The sequence below is a fragment of the Dermacentor variabilis genome, chromosome 1 (assembly GCF_050947875.1).
Source record: "Dermacentor variabilis isolate Ectoservices chromosome 1, ASM5094787v1, whole genome shotgun sequence".
Classification (NCBI taxonomy): domain Eukaryota; kingdom Metazoa; phylum Arthropoda; class Arachnida; order Ixodida; family Ixodidae; genus Dermacentor; species Dermacentor variabilis.
Window position 1 is genome coordinate 153,579,843 of NC_134568.1, and position 6,254 is coordinate 153,586,096.

The window sequence follows — 6,254 nt, forward strand, 5'->3', positions numbered from 1 at the left end:
CGCGACGGCGGCGGGGCGGCGGACATTTTGGCCCGATCGTCGTCACCGCAACACTCATCGCCAGGTGTTTCCAGGCGCGTCTGCGGCGATGCGACCGCCTAGGGATTTCGTTCCAGTCATTGTGCCCGAAACAGGCGATGCCAAAGCAGGGATCTCATTCCAGTTATTGGGCCCGAAACAGGCGATGCCAAAGCAGGGATCTCGTTCCAGTCATTGTGCCCGAAACAGGCGATGCCAAAGCAGGGACCATCTTCTCGTTACAGTCATTGTGTCCGACCGGCAGCGCCACGACAGTGTGCTGCGCAGCGCCACGACAGTGTGCTGCGCAGCGCCACGACCAGGTGCTACGAGATCGTGCGCAGCGCCACGACATGGTGCTACGGCATCGCTACGACAGTGTGCGTCACCATTAGCCCATTGTACATTCACGTGCTCGTCTTTTGAGGGGTTCCTTCTTGCCCTCAACTGCGAGAGTATAAAAACAGCTGCCCCCGGACGCCAGAGGAGGGCTCCGATTTCTTCCGTTGAGTGAAGTGCTCTCCCGTCTCTCTACTTCGGTCAAACCTGACCGCCAACTCTTTGCGATGTTAAAATAAACAAGTTGTTTCGTTGTTACCAGTCGACTCATGCTTTGCCGGGACCTCCGGATGCTTGCAGTTGTACCCCAGGCCGCCAGGCCAACGCTACCCTTGGGGCTTGCGACCCAGGTACAACCACGGGCGTCAGCGCCGAGTTCCCAACAGATCGTACCAGCAGTCCGATCCAAACACACTGTCCGTGTTTTAAACTGCGCAAATAGCGAACAGCTGTTCCTCAAGACTGCTATGCGCCGAAGTTTTCTCTATCTCCAAACTCTAATAAAAGGTATGTTCTTTTCCATCATTTTTCATAAACATATTATTTTGATGTTATTTTATTTCTGTTTCTTACGCCGCATTTTGGCAGGTTATTATAGCGCGAACTGTAACGACGTGATATGTTTTAAGAACGATTGTCTTACATTTTCCAGCTGCCCCGCGTCATGCGGTTCGCTTGAAGTTGCTATAAACAAGAAGCGTGCGAATACATCGTTTTCACAGCGTTCGCAATGACTTAATGTGTTAAATATTGTCTGATATTAAAATCATTCTTTGCTCTTTCCTACTCTGGCTGCACTTAGTGAGAGATAGTAAAATATTGAGCGTATAGTTTCACGGTTCACAATTACATGTTTCAGCGAACCGGTTCACAATGCCATAGGTTGCACTGGTTAGACAAGTGCGAATGTGAAAGAAAATCATTCGCACTTGTTTAGCCATTGCAACCAATGTCATTGTGAACCGGTATTTTTTGACACTGATATTTTGTTTTCGAGTAAAAATGATCGATCACGTCAAACTACAGAAGCGTTCCATATAATAAGGCGTGCTTAAATATGCGTCAGTCAGCCATTGGTTGCTATCACTGACAAAGCATTTGTATTCTTAAATACTGCTTCAGGCTCTGTAATCTGCTTATATAAATATGGATGACACGTTTTGCACATGCTCGATGCAGCTAGCTGGCGCTGTTACGTTCAGTCCTTCCAAAAATAACCAGCTGTGAGTAAGCGCTCACGTGTCCACCGTCTCTGCGTCCGTGTCTGATGTGCGCGCTACAAATTTCACCACGAATAAACCATGCAATTAACTTTTTGAGTGAGTAACTCATTTATGCAGATAATTGGTAGAGAAAACATTTTGGACACTTTCCTAATTTTAATAACCCGTAGTAAATACAACGCAGCAAAAGATACGCATTGCAAAATGTTCCTCATCCTTGCCATCTCCTCTGCAAGTAAGCAGGGATGACTGTTACAATTTTAGGATTCATGTGAACCCTGTTAAAAACTGTTCTGTGTATGTGATATGCTAACCTGAACATGATGTTAACACTGACCATCTTGTTTTTTGTGCAGGGTTGGTTCATTCTGCAAACATTCTCAGACATCAGTTCTGAATCTAAAAAATACATTATAATCGATGCTTGCTAGAGACCATGCAACAGCTGCCATGCCGCAATCAACTAAGTCATTATTCATTTATTATTTTTATTAATTTCTCTACTACTTCTCTCACAGTTCTGTGTAAATATTTTTGTGTGAATAAAATTCTTTCAGTGCAAACTTGCATTTGTTTTCCATGTACATGCACCTTCTAGGTTTCATACTGCCTTTTACCAACATGTTCACGCATACTGACAAGTTTTTACACTATACTACTAGGTCGTATGTGGGACAAATGTTACTAGGGGGATAATAAGACCTCAGTAGCAAGTACACAAGTACATGGAAGTAAAATATTGCCAGAGTGTTACTAAAGAGCCTAAGGACTTGTGTTGGTTGGTGGTTAGTAGAATGTTTACAGACCATCTATGAACATGCTTCCATTGAAGTACGGTAGCCAATTCTTGATGGCATCCAATTCTTGATAGGATGTTACTGGGGTGTTTAAAGACAAATGTTAATAGGTGATTGGTAGGAAGTTGGCAGAACGTTTACAAACATTGTTCAATTGGAAGAATGTTATTACGGTGTATAAAGAAAGCTTGTTAATAGGGATTGGTAGGAAGTCAACAGAAAATATATGAAAATTTTTCTTTTGAAAGAATGTTAATATGGTGTATAAAGAAAGCTTGTTAATAGGGGATTGGTAGGAAGTGAACAGAATATATATGAACATTTCTCTTTTGAAAGTATGTTACTAGGGTGTATAAAGACAAATGTTCATAGGAAATTGGTAGGAAGTTTAAAGACATCCTATGAACATGTTTCTATTGGAAGTTGGTGGCCAATTGTTTCTAGGATGTTACTAGAGCGTTGTTAGGATGTATAAAGACAGCTGGTAGGATTTCAATTGAGTGTTGGTAGGTTCTAGTAACAAAAGTCTAAAGAGTGTCTAAAGAATGTTGCTAGAAATTTTTATAAGGGATCTGCGTGAGCCCACGACGACACGATCCTCATTATTGGCTCATGAGGAACACTGGGAATAAGACGGAAGTTATCTATGCGGATAGCGGATCATAAAACAATTGTTAATGTGGTGCAATGAATATTAAAAAGTGGCAGAATGACACAATTGAGATAAAATAATCGTAAGCAGAGCGATGAAATAGCACAATCGCAAAAGGCGGTAAAAGCCAGACCGTATATCAAGAGCGTTTTGCAGTATTCTTCTTTTCTTTCGCGAGAACAAAGCTTGCTCTTAAGCAACAAAAATAATTAAAAACCTTATTAAACAATGAAACCAAACATAAGAGAATTATAGCCATCTCTAATTATATAATTATAAAGCTGATTTCGTTTGATGAGGTTAACAGCCAGTTTTTCCAACTTGTCACTTAAGCTTCGTACAGAATACCTCTGATCTCTGCAGAGCATCCGCATGTGTTCGTATGGTCCGACTTATAACCCTGTCAAGCGGGCAAGTTAAGTGCACTTATGGAGAGTGAACTCGGTTTTAAGTGCACTTTCCCAAATCTAAACGTCGCAAGCGGAGTGTACTCGCAGAAGAGTGTACTCCGGTCGAAGTGCGTTCACGGAACGCACTTTGCTGGTCGATTGCGTAGCCTCGCCGCCAGCGGTTTCAACGAAACAAATGTAATGCACAGAAAAAGGACACAGAAGTTCATTCTAGATGCCAAAGTTCATTCTAACTTACCAAAGTGTTACAATGTATACGGCGAAAGGTTAATTGAATTCAGTGGCACAAAAATCTGGAATATTTTACCCCTAGAAGTTAAAACCGCGCGTAATATCAAGCAGTGTAGCAAATTCTTTTTTCTTGATAACCCGAATCTTTAACTTACTTGAATTCATTATGCACGAGTATTTTCAGAATGTTTGTTGTCTGTATAACTCATGACGTGTTCCGGAATACTGTGCTGTTAAAATCTGCGCCTGACCTGTCTTTTGTAATTTGTCACTGGACCGCAAACTAGCCTTCTCTGGCTATCGGTCCAGATATCTGTATAACCATGATTATGTGAAGAAAAATAAAGCACTTGCACTTGCAAAAAAAAAGGAACAGCTTTTAACAAAATAATCAGAACAGAACTCGCTGATAATCTGTTCTAGCAGGATCAAAGGCCGCCTCGTCACACCCCATCATATTGTTCTGGATTGGCTAGGTATTTGTCGTGGCCGGCCTTGACTTGTAACACTCTTATGATAAAAATATTTTCGTTTTTTTGCTGAGTAAATATAGACTAAGATTCTAAAAAGCAATCGCTTTTTAGAAGTTCTTTTTAAATTTTATTCTGCATCTTCAAAAAACATGATTTTAGCATGTCCCCATTTTTTTTTCGTGCGAGTGCAATCTGTTTTCCCGTTTAGCACCACGTCGCCTAAAGTGTCACACAAGGTCACGAAGTAAACTCCCCGTAAGTGCACTTAACTTGGCTGCTTGACAGGGGTATTATAAAGGTTCATACAGGCTGTACAGGCCCGGGACTGCGGCTTCAAGCTCCAGCGCGGACAAACATTGCTCTAGCTGGCCCGGCCCGGCATGCCAGATCTTTCAGGTCAGCCCATGCATGCCGTGCAGTGCTATACTGTAAGTCTTTAGTTAACTTCCAATTCCTACAAGATATCCGATTTGAAGCTCAGAATGGCATTTGCGAACGCTTATCGCTCGCACCATTACTTCCTTTCCAGATTACAGGCACCAGCTCATATTTATTGTAACCCCAACGTGCTCTTATGTTTCATTATCGCTACGGTCTGCCTCCCCTTCATTTTCAAATTATCTTGGTGGGTGCTTGAGTAAGTCTTTTCTTCGTTTATGTATACACCCATATGTTCATTACTGCTTGACTATATGCATATGACTTGCTTTTGAATTGACACCGCATTATTACTCGTCTCTTCAAAAAAGATCGTAATTCCAGATTTCTCTATGCGAAGCTTAACCGAGGTTCGTCGCTGCGTTGCCGCGCATATTCGCAAGTATCTGTAAATTTATCGCATGCATTGTCCGCTAGTATAGCACTATATCGTCCGCATACATCAGTCCAGGGACCTAAATACTGTGGCACCCTTTGTCCATTGTGGATATAAGATAAACCAAACCCTAATTCATAGTTTTCCAGTCGTCTTTCTATACCAGACATAAAGCGTCAACAATATGAAGGAATCATTGCTTCAGTCCTCGGTGAATTTCCACCACTTCATTGCATTTCCGGCCTTCTCATACAATTGGTACTAGGTTGACTCTATATATCTGCTTGGCTTGATCTTAATCTCGTTCTAACAAGGAAAGCATCTACAAAAGGTCCTTGCTTGCCTAGACTTTCAATTTCCTCATCTTCCAATAGCGCACTATCTGGCTTCACTACTCGAATTGACGCACTTCTGCAGCATAATTTTGAAGATGTTTTCTACACCTAAATAAAAAAAAACATTGGTTGTGACATATAACTTCAGTAGCTAAACTTTAAATCACGTAGACAATTTTATTCTTACAGGTACGATAAAGAAAATTTTAAATTAATAAGTGTCAGCACATCAACTTATACTTCATGAATAGCAAAAGAAATCCTTCTTTTTACCGTGGCGAAGAGACTTAATAAGGTAAAAATGACACAAAAACGAAATCTGAGTGGGGGCACTGCCCTGAAGTTCCCCACTGTTTCTCGTTTAAGCCGTCATGCATTTCAGTATCATTTTCGTGGATCTAGATAACTTTTTTTTCATTAACGAAGGACTACATTGCGTTCTGAGAGAACCAAAGGCTCAAGCTAACAGCATGTTTTATCTGAAGGCAAAATGGCCCAAATACGACAATAAGAAATATGAATTCGTACGGTCGCACATACAGGCACTGAAGTTTCGACAAGAAATTTAATAAGGAAATTTTGGTGTTTACTTCTTTAATTATATACACATCTTATTGCAGAATCAATAAAAGCGATGAGATAATATTTTACCGGATGGTAAACTGTATCAAGCGGGTCGCATTAGAGAATCTATCGAATTTTGGCTGCCCCTTCATCACTGTTCCGTAAGTCTAAAGGCGCCCACATGTTGCCCTATATATAGCTTTGCCACGGCGAACGCGCAACGTGTGATTGACCACATATAGCGAATGCAGTGCAACCGCAATCATAACAGCTAACGTTCCGGCAGTGTGCAAGACATACGTCAGCCTCTCTTTCTTAAGAGAGCAAAAAAGTAGTTTTCCTGGATGGTACGTAGATGAGAATTCCGAAAGCTATATACCAAGAATATGTATTCTATA